Source organism: Amblyomma mixtum, chromosome 7, assembly GCF_055824585.1.
Source record: "Amblyomma mixtum isolate Tamu chromosome 7, ASM5582458v1, whole genome shotgun sequence".
NCBI lineage: Eukaryota > Metazoa > Arthropoda > Arachnida > Ixodida > Ixodidae > Amblyomma > Amblyomma mixtum.
Genome location: NC_143018.1, coordinates 102,872,385 through 102,891,029, shown reverse-complemented (window position 1 = coordinate 102,891,029; position 18,645 = coordinate 102,872,385). Strand labels below are relative to the sequence as shown.

Genomic DNA, 18,645 nt, shown 5'->3' with positions numbered 1-18,645 from the left:
TTCCTTCAGTAATCCAGGTTATTAGCTGTTGTTCAAATTTGTTCCTTTGTGCTTTGAATTACTTGTGCTTTGAACCGTGTATGAATTAATTGCATTGTTTTGTGAAATATAGGGCTAAGATAGTAAAGAGAATGTTGTGAGGTGAGGTCATTAGGTTTTAGACTGTCAAATAAGCAAACATTTCTCAAAGAGCGATAGTAATTCGCTCAGTATGAATCGGGAGTCTGCGTAGGCCGGAGATTTTTTATTGGGGCTGCGGCGGAGGGCGCTTATGAAGCTAACGGCACCCAATAGCATCCGCGATGTTCATCACTAAGTATGCAATTTTCAATGAAAAGAACTCCCGTCCTATTTCCGCCACGCTTTTCTCGCTGCGGACTGCTACTACAACTGTCGTCATTGCCAGTGCCACCGCCAAGTATGCTGTTATCTGCCAGGGGCCAAAGAACCTGAAAAAAAAGAAATTTCCTTGCAGATCGAAAATCGGCCAACTGCACGAGAATCCTGTAGAGCAAACGTACAACTGTAAATGCTCCAGGCGTTTGTACTGCAGCTCACAATCTCTAATACAAGCATATGCTACGGGTCAGTATTTCAAAAGGAAATATAGGCACTAAATAAAATTTATTCATTTCCACTGGTTAGCATCTGGCATGGCTGCCACTGCCTGCAATTCTGAATTTGCATCCCCTTGCCTTGTAGAAGAGTGGTATACAGCTGGAGCCCAAAAGCAATGGAGAGCCTTCAGCCGTAGCATTTTAACCACGCGTAACCACGGTCGAATACCACGGCGACATTGTCCTACTTACGGCGCCTTAATTTGGCAGGTGTACTCATTACTGCGGTTTAATCCAGCGTGCAATCGAAATGCACACCGCTCAAACAGGCCTGGACTAAGCGCTTGCACCAACGACAGCAAGGCTAAGCGTGCTATACCAGTCTGACAAGCCCTATATCTACCGGCCACCCCCTATACAAAAGCTCAGCGACTTGTTAGAAGGTGTAGACGTCATTACGCTAAGAGCCCACTATGCAACGAAGACCAACCACAGTCTCAGGAAATACGGCCTAACTCTCGATATGTCAGCACCAGCCTACTAGCCATAACCGGAAAAGGAAAGTGGCACATCTGATTTCATTGCCGGCACAGCTAGCCCAGCTTCGACAAGTTGAAAACTACGTTATCCTTCATTAGAGGTAGGGAATCAGTTACAGATTGCACTTGCTTATATAAGATTAAGAACAATATGCACCCTAAGATGGTTACTTTTGTACCCTTGACGAGCCACAATGAAAATTGCTTAGTTGAGAATTCCTAAAGATGCCGCCTATTGCCGAGAATTGTTCTTACCTGCTTCTTCTGGATTCTTTTTTTCCAGCACTGCCTGGAGCCGTTTCCTCTGCAGGGCATAAATGACCTGCGTATTCCGCATCACTTATGACGTGCATTGTTCCTCATTACCAAGATATGTATGCCTTATGAACTGAAGATGCTCCTCAATAAAACGTATTTGAAAGACAACGCAGCTTCATTGCAAAGCTAGGGTTCCGAACCAGTTCCGTGAAAAGACTCGCGGCCTCAGAAGAATAATTGCACTCGCGTGAGGGAATTTCAGTTAGAACCTATTTCAATGACACAGGATATTTTGTCGAACTAAGGTATAAGGTATTCTTTCTGATACTCAGCAAAAGAAGGAATATGATGTATTAGTTCAAAGAAAAGTTCATGTCAGTTTGTGCCACTCTAGTGGTGTTCCTGTAACCCCATAGATATAGTACGGTTGTTTCAACAGTTTCCCTCACTTAACATATGCTTACAGCGCTACCGAAGCAAACCTTTGCTTGCTGTAGGGCTAAGAATCAATTATTCGCTCAGCTCTATTTTTTGAAGAAGTTTTCTTAACGCCCAATCTGTCAAACTTTCTATCCTCTTAATGATGTGTACTCAAAACTCAGCATTTGACAAGTTAACTGCTGCACTGGCGCGTACTGGATGCTTCTCGAAGCACAGTTCAGAATTATTGAGTTCATCTTACTCCTGTAAAATTCTTAATCTTACCCGCCAACCAAACTTTGTTCGGCCTCTTGTACCGCTTGCCTTCTCTTGGAATCCAGTCCATTATCTTTAATGACCATCAGGTATCTTACATTCACATTACATACCCTGCCCACATCCCTTTCTCCTTGATTTCGACTAAGATGCCATTTACTCTCCTTTGTTCCCGGACCCACTCTGCCTTCTTCTTGTCTTCTAACATTTACATCTTCCATTATCTTGTCCTTGCCTCGCGGCATTGACCTCAATTTAAACTTAACTCCCTTATAATTAAGTTATGGAGTTGAACCTTATTAACCTTAATTACGGTAAATTGCGCCTTCTAGTTAACGTTATACAATTCCACTGTGTTGCCAGTTATATGTTCGTTGACAGGAAATTTCGCACCTAGTCATCGCCTATCCGTTTGAACCACGATAGGAAAATACGTCCTCGCCCTAGCTTTAGCACTCTCTGTAATTCATCTTGCGTCCTAACCTCATTACGCCCTTTGACATCTTAGTTACCTGCTAGTTAGTTACTCGAACGGCACTACTAGGCAAGCTTAACTTGATTTTGTTTTAAAGCTAATCGTTATCAGGTTGTTTTTCCGAAAGCGGCACGTTCCTAGCCACGAACTCTTAGCGCGCTCGGCTACTGCACCGGTCTGATCACCGCCTTGGTCTGTTCCTTTGCCGTCACCTGGGATTGAGGGCCGGCTTTAACAGGTGCATTCATATAGAAGGTGGTGGCCAATTACTTCACCAGGGTGGTACAATCCTGTTCAGGGAGGGAATGCGTTGTCGGCCGTGGTAACCAAGATTCCCCCACACACGGGTTAGTAGTGCTGTTCCATTAACTCGTGTACTTTTTCTCTGTTCTGCAGAGAATTTCGAGCAACCGGAATTTGACCCTCGGTTCCTTTTCACGCGAGGCGCGTGCTCTACTTTTACGCCTTGGCTGGTTCCGCGATTCCCAGTTTTTTTGTGTTTACAATGTGTTCATTGGTAAAAAAAAATGCGTTCGAATTCGCATTCTTACCACTGAATTTTGTCAGTAGAATTGAAGTCATTGCGGGTTTCACTGCCCGAGCGTGCAGGCAGGCGTGATCTAGTCTGCCTAATTCGCTGGTGCACTTGATGCCAGCGTCATCCAGGGAAGCCATCATGGCATCAATCTCCTCCTTCGTGTAGCTGCCATACTCCATCAATGCTGTGTTTACCGCTTCCCTCAGCTCTCTGCAAGAGATGCGCACGAAAGCAAAAAGGAATGAAAGGAGATCAAATTCCCAGAAAAAACTATTTTCCTTAACAGGGTCGATGTAAGGTGGTGGGGAGCTGGTAAGTCGTTGTACACCCGCCTGCCATCAGGCGTAGAATATAGTTAAGTATAAAGCGAACAGCGAGGAAAAATTCCTAAGCTTGCGTGTAAAAAATGATATTTGGTTGTCGAGTGAAGGCTAGACCAAAGAGCTTAGAACTGCAGCCCTGTGCTTTAGGGAGGAAACCGTAGCATCTTTCAGTTCTCAGCGCGTGTTCCATCCTCACTGTTCCCATGTGAGCCAAGTCTTCTAAGCTCTGTTTTGCAAGCAACACGCGGGAAACATTTATAATGGTGGCTCAACAGCGCAAACAGACAAGGCCAAGAAATAGACAACACGCTCAAAACAGCGCTGCAATAGCTCTGTTTCAGCGCTGTTTCGCTCTTTCTCTGTTTCAAAAGAGCTCTTTCTTTGTCTGTCTGTGTGTACGTGCTGTTACAGCACCATTATGAATCAACACCGACTAGTCCAATCTGCAGTTCTTCTACGAAATATATCGTTCTTTCCGTCTAGCCGCGACGAAATGTATTTGGATAAGAAAGCAATAAGTTTCCCATCTTCGCCTGTAGAGGTTAGGTGTAGATAAAGAAATATATAAAAAAATGACGTTACTTTTGCTGGGCTTCGGAATCCTCCCTGTTACGCATACTTCTCAGCACCGGTTGTTCTTTCACCATGCACTCTCGTCCCCTCCTCTAGAACTGTTGCGTCCCTTGACCTGTTGAGCCAAAAAGAGAATAAGCTTGTACCGAAAAATACCTGACAAAAACACTACGTGTTTCGCATAGAATTTGTAACAGTAGCGTTTAGGAAAACGACCCAGGAAAGACGCCCACTGATTAGCACCGTGTTTCTTCATCACGTTACGTTCAAAACAAAGAGCGGTGGATTTCTTAACCCCCATTCTTCTTATCTTTTGATGGATAACGTATACTTCTCGAGTCTTCATGTGAATGGTCTTTTGTTTGCACCCAGCAGTGCATTAGCTCTGGTCCTTCAATATAGAGATGCCACCGTGGGTTCGCTGCGTATGTGGCGGACAGCACTGCCAGTGAATGGCGTCTCACGTATCCTTCAGGCCCGGTTACAACAGCCCGTCTGCCGCTCGAAGAGGTTGCGAAGGCGCTGCAGTGACGCTGCTCATCGAAGTGGCCGTTCTATCCACCGTAAATGGAAATGCACCCAGATAGGAATAAATGGCTGCTTGCTTAGCGAAGTTCCGAAAGGGCGGTTCACATACTCCTCAGAAAAGAGTTACCTGTTCCAACATGCATGAAGAAGTGTTTAAGGTGTTTCGGAAGGAGTCACGCTTTACCACCCACTAAACAGGAGTCTATGTTGGAGTAAATATTGAAATAGTTAGGATAAAAACTACTACAAGTATTGTATGCTCCTTTGCAGTAGACTGTATAGTGCATTTCGCCATGTGTATGTTATCTTTAAATATGTTCTGCAAGAAATTTCTGGATTAATTTTTTGTTATGCTGGCTGAAATTTATGATGCCTCTTGGAGTATATCTGGCTTGGTGAGGAAGCAATATTATATTGCAATGCTATCATGGAATCATGACTTTAGAACTGTGTTCAGGAGTTAATGGTTCGATGAAATTGCGGGCAATGATTTGAAGAAAAATATTTTTTCTAGGGGTACGAAAGGCACGAGCCAAGTGTCTGGCAGCTTACCTTATATGCTCACAAAGCAACTCTTTGGACCCTGCAGTAAATAAGAGAAGCGCCTTCTAACGCGTTCTCTTTGAATAAGCAATTTGAAATGCAATGAAGAATTTAAATAGCTATGCAAACCTTCCGAGGACGGAAGCCACATTGAAGCACATTGCCTGTCGACATACAGACATCTACTGCTATCGATGGCTACAAGGCACGACTTCAGCGCAGGCTCCTCTCCGCAACAAGGATTAGAAAATATTAAAAGAAAACGATTACACCTTTAAGCTTAAAGTACTCGGGGCTTCAACTGTCAAGTTCACGATATAATCCAGAACTCGTGTTCAACAAAATAGGCATCAAGTTAAGACGTTGGTCCCGGTAAGCGATTATTTAGTAGCACGTAGGAGTACATATCTCTGCTACTAGATTACCTACTATCTCAAACATATCTGTGCCCATTTGGCTAACAGCAGCTCAACGTGGATTCTAGGTTAGTAGAAGCTGAAGAGACGTTGTTGTGTATCCATTCATGCAATACGGCAAATGGAAAGCAGCGTTGATCTGCACCCTTTCTCCCATAGAGCATAAAACTGCCAAACAAAAGGGATGTTACCAAGGAGCTTGTGCATTCGCACTGGCTTTGGCTGTTTTTGTCCATTAAAAGGAGCACTGCGACTTTATTTTTTCCACCGTTTAAAAGGTTACTCACGCTTTCTAGTCGTCCGTCCAGAAAAACTCATTGATATTGGGCACTGGAATGTACAATGGAAATTGCGCACTTGTTAAGCTTTTGTATTTTGTAAGGTGTACGAAATCTTTTTTGTCCTTTTCGGTATCTCGCCCCTCTATCCTTACCATCCTTTCCGCGCCTGCCGCAACTCTGGTATATGTATAAGACAACGAATAGCAATAGCCGTGACCGGCAACATCGTTCCCTTCTTCGTGTATTTTTCTTTCAATAAACGACGACGGCTAAACGATAGATCGTGACTTGCACACACGCACTGGAAGCTTGCATTCATTTTCCTGGCAGAGGTAACTCGCCGCCGTGCGTTTGGACGACGTCGTCATTATGCGTACAGGTCTTAGGCAAGGCATTGGTCGCTCAGCACAGTAGGGAGAGCTCGAGCCTTCTTTCCAATCTCTTCGGCCCTGTCACTATTACAAACCATCACCGGCCACCAGCACCCAACTCAGTACCCCTTCTCTTTTCCCATACAAAATAGAAAAAACAAAAGAAAAAAGGCTGGTTTTCAAATAAATGAAAGGGCTTGACCGATCTAATGAATGCGAGGAGGAAGCCCTTCGTGCATAATGACTGGTTGTTCGGACAGTCGTCTGCTCTGCTTTTGCTTTTACTCTCTTTGCCAAGGTGCGTCAAGGGACTTTTAACGACATAGCTTCAAAGGCCTTGCTACGCAGAAAATCCGGTGTCAGCTTTGTCGGTGCGGCTGTTGTGAGCGAACAAATCACGAGCATCATACGGGCAGGTTATTCCCAGAGAGCAACCTATGTGGCATGGAGGGAGGGGGGGGACCTAGTTCACGTGACCTTGCGGCGAGATCCCAACCTGCCCACGGTATAGCGATCAAACTGCCCACCGTCACTGGTGGCAGTTCAATTAATTATTGATGGCTCGGGTTGGCTCGGGATGGATGGCTCGGGATGGCTCGGCGATGGCAGGTGCTGGAGCACCTGCCATCGCCGGTGAGTGGCGCATCGTTAACCGCTGTAGCAGTGCCCCAGGAAGGGTAATAAGACTGTCATCCATCCATCCATCCATCCATCCATCCATCCATCCATCCATCCATCCATCCATCCATCCATCCATCCATCCATCCATCCATCCATCCATCCATCCATCCATCCATCCATCCATCCATCCATCCATAAATCCATCCATCCATCCGTCCGTCCGTCCGTCCGTCCGTCCGTCCGTCCGTCCATCCATCCATCCATCCATCCATCCATCCATCCATCCATCCATCCATCCATACATCCATCCATCCATCCATCCATCCATCCATCCATCCATAAATCCATCCATCCATCCGTCCGTCCGTCCGTCCGTCCGTCCATCCATCCATCCATCCGTCCATCCATCCATCCATCCATCCATCCATCCATCCATCCATCCATCCATCCATCCATCCATCCATCCATCCATCCATCCGTCCGTCCGTCCGTCCGTCCGTCCATCCATCCATCCATCCATCCATCCATCCATCCATCCATCCATCCATCCATCCATCCATCCATCCATCCATCCGTCCGTCCGTGTCCGTCCGTCCGTCCGTCCGTCCGTCCGTCCGTCCGTCCGTCCATCCATCCATCCATCCATCCATCCATCCATCCATCCATCCATCCATCCATCCATCCATCCATCCATCCATCCATCCATCCATCCATCCATCCATCCGTCCGTCCATCCGTCCGTCCATCCATCCGTCCATCCGTCCATCCGCCCATTCCATCCCATCCCATCGCGTCCCATCCCGTCCCGTCCCGTCCCGTCCCATCCCATCCCACTCATGAGATTTCAAAATCTTTTAGAGTCTAGAGAAGTAATCACGCGACGTACCTCTGTTTTAAGAAATACTAAAATACTACTACAGAAAGGGATGGTAGTAAAAAGGTGGATTTCCTCCTTTTCACTCGTTATTTATTGCTAGCTTTAGTAATTTGTGACTAAGAGCCTAAACGAGGCTTTGGCAATTTGTGAGTCATGTACGCAGTGTACGATCACTGCATGCCCATACGCTGACCACCGTGCCTTCTCCTGGTCAGATGCAGACCCGATCTTGAAAGTGGCTATAAACACATTGCTATCTGTTTGCTACCAGCTTAAAGATGAAATATGACCTTTGGCGGTGTTGTGTCAAAACAAAGACGTTCTTAAAGACAGCAAAGTTAACCCGCCGATTCTACGTTAGCCGTTTGTCATTCTTGAATAACCTCAACTTTCTAAGCTTGTGACAATAGAGACCGAAAAATGAGCGTTTTTTTGCTCATTTTATTACACGTCTTTCTCTGCGTCTCTATGTGCGGCATAGCACTCATTAAATACTATTTATTTGTGCAAATTTTCTAACCTTCCAAAGTGCTTTTACCGTATATCACGTCTCATAACACAGACAGGAATCAAATGAGGTGCGGAAGCTTAATCAGCACATTGCTTCTAGTGTATACAGCAAAATTTCGCCGAATTCATTCCCTCGATAAGCTTAATAAAAACAGGTGGGTGTTTATAAATATTGTGAACGAAACAGTACCTCGTATCGTGGGCAGAGAAACTGCTTTGATTTAGATTATGTGGTCATTTACAAAGGGTATTTCAGATCGTGCTCAATAAAATAAATTTGCTGATTACTCGCAGACTCATGGCTTTATCTTCTTGGCGACTGGTTTATAAATTGGGTTGCCTTTCCATAGCTTTTACTGTTTTCATTTTTATTGCTTTAACTTTTACGTTTTATGCAGCTCACAGTTCAGAGGCAATTTCAACCTGAAGTCTCTATGCTTTCGTAGTACTTTTACACACAAAATAACAAAGGCCTCCAGTAAAAGAATCAGGATACATGCGCTTAGTTTCTACAGCTTTTATATATCATTAGTGAATAAAGGAGACACCTAATTTATTCATTAATGCCTCTCTCTCACTCTTTCCAGAAAGCATTAATGTTACTGACGAAGTGTGTTGCCAGCACCGAGCCATACTGATTTCGACCCACGCTATCAGATTATTGCAGTGATACTCATAAGGACACAGAAAAAAATCTGTTTCTCGGACACAATCAAACAGCTTTCATCTCTTTTTGCCATCGCTTGTAAGACAAGAAACTTCGAAATTTTTTAATACCAAAAAGCCAGACGTTTGCTGACAATTCTTGTTATTCAAAACACACACTGAAGGAGGACAGCTGAACAACTGTCGCCTTTTTAAGACAAGGGTGAGACACTAGAGATAACATGACAGCTTGACATTGTGCAGAAATAAACATCTCGTTTCAGTTTCTTCAGAAGAGAAAAAAAAAGAAGCTGACTAATGCATCCAGATACGTAGCAATGGCTTGTGAGCTTGAACTTGATATTAAGAGGAACAAAGAGAAGCTCTTGAGGAGAGATTGCGCATCGTTCAGTTCCAAATAAAGGTAATATTTTGTCACAACGCGTTTATGATTCTGATACAATAAAGTTGTCAACGTTCGAAACGTATGTTTTCCTTATTATTGGCTGCAACTACTAGCGGTATATGCTATTTTTTTACTGACGCGATTCAAGAGGCTCATGTGCACTAATAGCTTCGAGCAGGATCACCGGAGTCTCAACTTGCGAAAAATCTTTTCGAGTTCAACAATGATGCGGCGTACGCTCAGAAGCCAACTTTATATTTTCCAGGGTTTGTTTTTATTGCGAGAGTACTAATCTGCAGGTTCAGCGTCTAACAAACCGCCTCTTGCCTATTGCATGCCCGAGAAGCGCGAGCGCTCCGTACCGCGACACTTCCCGCTCATCGTCGTCGTCTACGTAGCACACAACCGTGCTTTCGCACCGCTCCGATTATTGTAAACATCATCTGTCATTTTCTGTAACTCTAGGGTGTTTCTGGCAGCGATCTATGAAGAGAACAAATAAAAGGTAGTGCTTGTGGCACTTGCGCCCATCTCGAATCAGTAAGAAGAAGCAGGCGAAGAAATATGAGTGGAAAAATTTTCAGCTAGGCAAATAATCAGCATTTATAAATAAAAACGGTATTTGATCAGTTGATACAGCTCGCACTGGTATGGCTGTGCGCAAGGGTGTTTTTATTTCGGAGGGTGCAAAGCGTCCCCTCAAGCACTCCGTTGTAGAGAAATGCTGCTGTAGAAGGAATTGTAGTGTGTTTGCTTTTGCGAGCACCCTTATCTTATCAGCATTAAAAGATATCAGTAGTACGCGTTCTGCTGCTACGCTCTGTAACCTAAACTGAAGGACAAAGAATGGAAAGGCATCCAATAAAAAGAGAGCTAGTGTCCTATGCAATTTGAAAACAAGAACACTTACCTGTAAAGGATAGGCGAAACAACGCTTACAGAGCTCCTTTGTGCCGTTTCGGAACGGAGCGGCGCACGGAATTACACCCGGCGCTTATTTCTCGCTGCGCTATCAGGGACTGATAAGCCCTTGTTGTTGAAGCAGCCAATGGCGTGAGGGCGTCGGACAGATACGTGGAGACTAGATAAGCGCTACTTGAAACGGAGCAGAGGTAGGTATTCCTGAAGCCAAATGCAAAACTAAGATTTTCTGTATGATAGATTCTTTATTCAGGTTTTTTTTTGCTTGACGCAGGTGTGCCATATTAGGCGCACAAGAAAACTAAATAAACCATTGGAGGAAGCGGTCCTCTGTGTGCCCACGGATCCAACAATGCCAATTACAACCATGGCGTTCGTAGTAGCAGCGTAGTCAACAAAAATGACAGTGTTCCGCCTTGTGGCAGCTTCTACGTGAGAGCTAGGTTTGGTGTTGTTGAGGTTATCGCGGGAGGGTATTTTTCACCGTCACTTTTTCGCCCAGAGGCGTGGCTGGCGGTGGGTTACATGGTGGGGTGGTCCAGCACATTCGGATCCGGTATGATATGCGAAGCGTTCGCAATTAAGTATGGTAAAGCAGAACTTAAACGACCAGCTTTATTCCAGAACGTAGTCAGAGACCCGCCCTGAGCGAACAGTCCAAGCAATGAAGAAGGATATACACAGGTGAGAAGGATGATGTCGCTTACAGATGAGTGAAAACAATGAAGCCGCATACAGAGCTGACAGCAACCTGAGGACATCATAATCATCAACTACTCGCGTGGTCAGAAGCAGCCAGCCTGGCCTAGATTTTTCCGGCGCAGTGCGCCAACGAATGCTTAAGGCTAGAAACGTGGGCAATTTTAGTGCCGCGGTAACGGTGATCCGTAGGCTCACCAACTATAGTGAAGTGGTAGTTAACTGAAACTTTTATTGAGCCCCAAGTTGAGACCAAAGAAACCACGCTGAAACTTGACGCAAATACCAGGCGTGCGCGAAGGGGTCCAAAGTGAGACCTCATCTCCAGGGCGGAACGAGGCGACACGTCGCGTCGCGACGACCCTTGCGATCTTCCTGGCAGGCTAGAGAGTTCTACAGTAAAAGGCTTTAGTGTTGAGACGAACAAGATGGTGGCATCGGGCCATTCGAACGAAGAGCAGGTCGGGAACAAAGGGGAAGGAGCTCGCAGTCATCGAGAAGAAAGAAGCGTCCAGATGGGTAGTGTTAGAACAGCCATTACAAAGGAAAAACGGGAAGTAACCAGTGGTTTGTTGCAGCGCTGAATTTCAGGGAAAAGTGACGGAAGGAACGACGGTGACCCAATTTTGGTGGTGCGGTTCGACGTACATGGAAATCATATTTGATACGGTGTGATGAAAGTGCTAAATCAGGGCGTTTTTCTTAGCAGAGGGGGGGGGGGGGGGTGTTGGAAGCTGGAGGTGATCTTGTGAATTGTAGAGCATGCTTGCAAAAACTGGGCAATAGCTTTCGACAGGAACGTCCACTGCAGTCACTCAGAAGCACATGAAAGGTGCCCTGGTGCAGTAAGATTGACTCCAATAGGAAGGTGGCAACTTCGGGCGCCGAGCAATCAAGCAAGGCTTTTGTCTCTGAGTAGCGTGCCAGATGGTTGATGCCAGTGACTGTCCAACGATAATAGAGCGCAGAGAGAGAAAGCAGGCGATACAAGTCGGTGCTGATGGCGGCAAACGGCATGGCAGGGCCTGTTAGAGGCTGCAGATGTCCGGCGGGAGGTCAAGTCGGCGTTTACCGACGTGGTTAAAACGGGCAACATGCGAAGTATGTAACCACGCTTTAGAAAAGGCTATGCCAGAAGTAACGGCTTTTCACGCGGTCATGGGTTTTGTGAAAATTAAGTGACTGGCCTCGGCCTCAACGGGCCTCCAAAAGATGGGAGCGTAGCGTACGTGGCACCAATGGAAACCAGCGCGTACTGTCAGGCCACCGAACATGAAACCAGTGGGTGCTCTCAGGGCAGTGAACATAACGACGTTTGCACCTGATTCCAACATTGAACTGGTGATGCTGCCCACGCAGCCTAGCGTTAGGATGGTCAACAGCCCCTCGGAGGCGGTCGATCAGGGAGCAACAATACGTAACGGCGTGTTGATGGGATAGAACGGCGTTGAAATCATCAGAAGGGACATAGGAGAACGGAGCGAGCTGCAGATCGGTTTGGTTTGGTTTATGGGGTTTAACGTCCGAAAGCGACTAAGGCTATGAGAGACGCCGTAGTTGAGGGCTCCGGAAATTTCGACCACCTGGGGTTCTTTAACGTCCACTGACAACGCACAGTACACGGGCCTCTAGAATTTCTCCTCCAAAGAAATTCTAGCCGCCGCGGCCGGGATCGAACCTGCGTCTTTTGGGTCAGCAGCCGAGCACCATAACCGCTGAGCCACCGCGGCGGCCGAGCTGAAGATCAGCTGACGATGATGCGGCGTTATGTTCGCACGAAGTAATTGGCTATGAAGAATGTCACGAAGACAGCGGCACCGTGCAACGCGAAAGGCCATCGGCGTCTTTTTGCGTGCGATGTGACTTGTAAACGACGTCGAAATTGTATTCTTGCAGACGAAGGACCCAGCGTCCAAGGCGTCCAAGGTTTTAAGGCTGGACGACCAGCATGAAGCGTGGTGGTCTGTGACGAACATGAAGTATTGGCCGTAAAGGTAGGGACGGGATTTATGAGCTGCCCAAACGACGGCAAGACATTCTTGCTCAGTGAGGGTGTAGTTATGTTCGGCAGGTGTAAAACGTGCGGCATGCGAACGCAATTACTTTCTCGCGAAAACTGCAATCACGCTGCAAGATGGACAGTGCCAAGGCTGTGGCGCTAGCGTCAGTGTGTAGAATGGTGGAAGCGGCACAATCGAAGTAGTCAAGGACAGGGTCTGAGATGCGAGCTCGCTTGAAGGTTTGAAAAGCACTATCGCATTGCACAGACCAAAGGAGAGCACTGCAAGCGGCGAGAAGCTGCCGCAGTGTCCTGGCCATCTCTGGTAAACCGATTAAAATGCAGAACAGGCAAAAACAACTGCGCAATTTGCTAGTCTATTGAGGCAGTGTTCAGGACCACGGAAAGCTTGTCACGATTGGGTCGAAGGCCGTCTTGGCTGAGCAGCTGGGCCAGGACCATTATTTCTTTCCCGACGTAATGGCAGTTTTATGTATTGAGTTGAAGGCCAGCAGAAGCAAGGCACATCAGCTATTCATCGAGGCAGCGTAAGTAATGACAAAAAGTTGAAATGCAAATAACAATGCCTTCAACGTAGTATAAGCATATTTTTCATTTCACGATTACCAGGACTGTTTTAATCGCGCTTTGAAAAGTAGCCGGACCATTATTAAAGGCCAAACGGGACATAAAGCCAGCCTATAGAAGCAAACATGGTTTTTTTTCTTCTTCTGCTTCATCGATGAGAATCTGCCAGTAACCGGGACGAAGATCTAGGTGGAGGAGGGTTGTTGTTGCAAGATACTGATGGATTTAGCCTTGCAGATTCCACCGGCAATTGCTCTACCTTAGCGATGCTTAATTGCTAAATAAGGCTCACAGATCAGGACCAATCTGAGGTTTGACTGACCTATATATCTCAAACCTCAATCGCCTATAATAGTCAACAGCCAACTCCTGATGTCACCATTTGGTCTCCAAAGTCGTATCATGGAGGAACTTTAAAATAAGCTGGAATTAGACTCAAGATAGTGAGAGTTTATTATTGACTACTATAGGTTATTGTGTTTAGGGATGTATTAATCAGTGAGGTCTCGGGTATGTCCTGAGTATTCAGCTCCCTGGAAGGAGTCGAGCGAGTCATCTGTCGTGGTCATAGGGTAAAAGTCTTTGCGAGTGATTTTGTTGAGGGCGCGGTAATCAACACAAAATCGCACTGCCTATCTTTCTTTACCATGACCACCAGGAAATACCGACTGGCTGAAGGGCGAATAATGTCTCGGCGGAGCGGTGGCTAAAAACAGGAGTACCTTCAGTGGCGATGCGGTTCTCGGCAAAATAAGTCCTTCGAAAGGTGGCAGACGTCGCATCAAAGGAGCCTTAGTGCTTCCGAAAAAATTCCAGCAGCTCACGGCAGGGAATACCGGATTAATAGTGCTGGACAGGACAGAGAGAAACGTCCGCTGAAGATGGCGGCTGGGGCGTCTGCGGCTTTATGTAGCACACAGGCAGCGATCGGAACGCAACTCCAGGGATAAGCAGGAAAATAGGTAAAGTAGGAATCAAGGCACCCATCCATGACGTGCATTGCGCAACTTCATTGACCAGGTATTTTCCCAACCCGCAGCCAGGGACCTGCCCCGAACGAGCAGCTCAAGCAATGACGGTGAGTATAAACAATTGAGAAGAATGAAGTACAATATAAAGAGGTGAAAAGGACAAATTCGCGCACTGTGCTCGCACTATTTTTAACGGCAACGTATGTACAGCACCCGTCAAAAGTATACAGCTGAAGGACACTAAGATGAAAGCGGAGGTATTGCGCAAAACGCAGGCATAAACCTATACAAGTTTTGAAGATTTCAAGCTATATACCTATCTTCTTCGTCTCTCAAAAGGACTAAGCGTGTGTCTTGCTTTCATGCTTTTGAAATACTGGTTTTTCATGTTGTCATTTCCGCCCTAAAAACAGTTTTGCAGTACCCATTCTTCCACGCATGGTGGCGTATTAAAAAGAAGTTGATTCGGATGTTGTACAAGAGAGGAACGGTTATGAAAGATCTTGGCAGCAGTGACGGCACCGTGAGCACATCGCCCTTTGCTTACGTCGCTCCCTGTCTACTTACAGCACATCTGTATCTGCACCGAGGATCACTACCGACGTCCGTGTAACTGACTCGAAGCCCAGTCGCTTCGAGCTGACAAAGCAGCCTGCGCCAGGTGCCGGTGACGCCTACAATCTGCGCCTGCGCCCTGGTCTCCATCACCAGCGCTTCGACCGGCTTCTTGACCGTATATAAAGGCCCTCCGCGCTCGGCCCCTCTTCTTGGCAGCAGTGACGGCACCGTGAGCACATCGCCCTCTGCTTACGTCGCTCCCTGTCTACTTACAAGTTAGTTTTATCGTAGTCTTGTTACACATTCTTGTTACGCTTTGTTGCCGTCACTGCTGCCACTTTGACGCCGCACTGGTTTTCTTTGTCGCTTGTGCCAATTGCCTATAGGGCCAGTTGCCTATAGTGTTTTTTGCTATACCTTCTGAAATGGAAAAACTTCGAGAAGAGCTGAGAAAAGAGTTTAGAAAAGAGATTGCAGCTATGCGGAACTCGCTACAACGCGACTTGCGCAACGACTAAAGAGAATTAACTAAAAGTGTTGAACACTGCAGCAATGGATTTGATGATATGCTCGCTAGGGTTTCATCATTGCAAGAGGAAAACAAGGCATTGAAATCCGAAAATGCTGCAATTTCATCCGGATGTGAGGAACTGAAGAAGCGATGTTGTGACCTTGAGCAACGACTAATAGGCTTGGAACAGTACTCCCGAAATAAAAACATTGAGATAAAGGGACTTCCATCCCAGGAAAATGAAAGCCTGCCAAACATGTTGCAAAAAATCGGCGAAATGATCGAAGATCCAATACTGGAAAGCGATGTTGATGTTTGCCACCGAGTTCAAACGAAGAACAAGACTAGCTCTAATGTGGTTGTCCAGTTCAAAACACGAACCAAGCGTGACACTGTGCTGGCAAAGGCGAAAAAGACAAAACTTGTAGCTGAAGACCTCGGTTACGATGGTTCGGATACTGTCTATGTGAATGAGCACTTGTGTCCCCTGCTCAAGAACTTGCTGGGCATGGCAGTAGCTCGAAAGAAGCAGCAGAAATGGAAATTTGTTTGGACGAAAAATGGGCACATTCTTGCTAGGAAGACAGAGTCATCGACGATTGTGCGTATCGCCTGCGAGCGAGACCTGGATAAGATAGCATAGATCTGGCGTTTTTTCTAGTACCAAACAGTAAAATGATGCCCCAAGATGTGCACAATAGTTTTGCCTTATGACCTTTGTGCTGTGTCTGCTCAGAAAAAGAAGGCTGTATCCTTCTTTCATCTTAACGCGCAATCTTTGCGAAGCAAGGGTGACGAGTTAGAAGCATTCTTTTGTACACTAAACTTCTGTTTCAATGTAAGAATGATTACAGAAACGTAGTATGAAAGCAGTAACGAAACATTGCGCTTGCCCGGTTACAACACGCATGTGCAGAACCGTACTGGTAAACGAGGCGGTGGTGCCCTGATGGCAACCGAACAAACTTACAAATGCACCATTCTTACAGACTTTTCTATAACCCATGAGGACTACTAAATACTGTCGTTGCAAAGCGGCAGTAGCGTCTTCTCCGTTGTATACCGGCCTCCTAAAGGCAGCGTTTCTAATTTCATCTGCTTTCTTGATGAATATCTGCAATGGATTACAGAAAACAGGCTTAATCTAGTTTTAGGCGGTGATATTAACATAGACTTTCTATCCCAATCTGCAAATAAACGTGAGGTTGACTACGTATTGCACAGCAACGGATTTGTAAATGTTATAAATAAACCTACACGGCCGAAGGCAGCGACCGCCATTGACGTCTTCATTAGTAACTGTTCAGTTGACTGTCTTCATTCCGGAGTCATTAATGCCCACATGCATCTACCCGTATTCATGTTTGTAGATTCCTTAACTCCACCAAAACAACGCAAGTTTCCTAAGGTACAATATCGGCGTATAAACCAGACCACATTAAATTCCTTTCGGGCAGTACTTGCAGGCGTGGACTGGCATCATGTGATCGGCAAAAATTATCCAGAGGACGCATATGGTGCCTTTATTGCTACATTTAAGTGTATCTATGAGCAAAGTTTTCCACTTGAGACTTGTAAAAAACCCCGCAAGGCCCGCAAGCCCTGGATAACAAAAGAATGCCTTCAAATGATAAAACAAAAAACGAATCTTTACAACTGCTTTATCAAAAGCCGTTCCCTTGACGACCTAGCGCGCTTTAAGGTGTACCGAAACCAAGTCACTTCCTTTCTTCGCCAAGCAAAGCAAGAGTATATGGAAAAACTATTTAATCCAGACGTAATTAAAAGGAGTGACCTTGTATGGAAAACACTAAATGAAGTTTTGAACCGAGGTGGACATGCCAACGGCATACTTGAGGTCTTGGTAGATAACACACCAATGAGCGGGAAACTTTTGGCAGAAACATTTAATGATTTCTTCGTGTCACTGGTAAATGGCAGCCACGGCCCCAATACTACGAAATGCCTTGACCCGCGGGTGTCTTCCACGGCTTTCTTGATGCCAACGGACGCAAATGAAATTAAAACCTGCCTCTTGATTCTGCGCAATAGTAGGCCACGAGACGTTACGACCTTAAACTCCAACCAATAAAATATGTAGCCGATGTAATTAGCCCAGTTCTAGAGCACATTTTTAATTGTTTTCTCGAACATGCAGTGTTTCCTAGACAATTGCAGATTGCCAAAGTAACTGTTTTTCATAAGGGTGGAGACAAAAACGGTATGTCGAATTATCGCCCAATTTCTATCCTCCCCATTTTCTCGAAGTGTTTTGAAAAAATACTATACAAGCGAATGTCCAGTTTCTGCGAGAAATGTAAAATAATAACACCTAGCCAGCACGGCTTCAGAAAAAAACTTTTCTACAGAAACTGCGCTTCTAACCCAGAAAGAACTAATTTTAGAGTCATTTGAACAAAAACTTTTCACTCTCGGCATTTTTATCGACTTTTCGAAAGCGTTTGTTCGCATCAATCACAACACAATGTTGGCGAAACTCGAGCTTTATGGTTTTCGCGGAAAATTTCATCAAATAATCAGATCTTACCTTAGTTGCCGTGTCCAACAAGTAACGGTAAACAACCAGTCATCAAATTTTAAACATCGGTTTTCTGGCGTGCCGCAAGGCAGTATTTTAGGGCCGCTGCTTTTCCTCCTTTATGTTAATGACATAGTCTGCATCAGTAAACTGCCAAATTTTGTGATCTACGCCGATGACACCACTCTATTTTTCCGAGCGGCACATGTGCGTGATCTTGAACATCAAGCCGCAGATTGTTTGCACCAGCTTCACGAATGGTCTGAGTCGAATTCGCTTGTCATAAACACCGAAAAGAGCAAAGCTGTACTTTTTAGACCTCGCAATATGGATCCTGCTGTCTCACAAATTTCTCTGAAAATGGGTTCCTCATTCATTCAAATAGTTCCTACGGTCAAAAGTCTAGGAGTGCTTTTTAATGAACATTTATCTTGGGATGAACACGTTTTAAAGGTAAGGGACAAGTTGTCCAAGGTTGCTGGTATCGTGTCCCGACTGCGACACCTTTTACCAAAACATATTAAGCAGATGCTGTACAATGCACTGTTTTCTTCTGTTGTTAATTATTGTATTTTGGTATAGGGCACAACATCATTTATTAATATTAAACGGGTACATCTACTTCAGAAGAAAATTGTTTGGAATATTGTTAATGTGATTTGAACACACCGAACCGATTTTTGCATCTCTTAGCATTAACCC

General features: G+C 45.5%; 2 long non-coding RNA genes across 2 annotated transcripts; both read right to left on the bottom strand.

Moving 5' to 3' along the window:
* Positions 1 to 201: 201 nt before the first annotated feature.
* LOC149337049 (uncharacterized) lies at positions 202 to 1,427 on the bottom strand. The gene is made up of 2 exons (XR_016284595.1): positions 1,352 to 1,427; positions 202 to 449 (listed from the first exon to the last, which is right to left on the bottom strand). It is a non-coding gene; the product is annotated as an uncharacterized LOC149337049 (long non-coding RNA).
* Positions 1,428 to 2,689: 1,262 nt separating this feature from the next.
* On the bottom strand, positions 2,690 to 4,078 carry LOC149337048 (uncharacterized). Its single transcript, XR_016284528.1, has 3 exons — positions 3,969 to 4,078; positions 3,111 to 3,273; positions 2,690 to 2,737 (listed from the first exon to the last, which is right to left on the bottom strand). It is a non-coding gene; the product is annotated as an uncharacterized LOC149337048 (long non-coding RNA).
* Between the last annotated feature and the right edge of the window lie 14,567 nt (positions 4,079 to 18,645).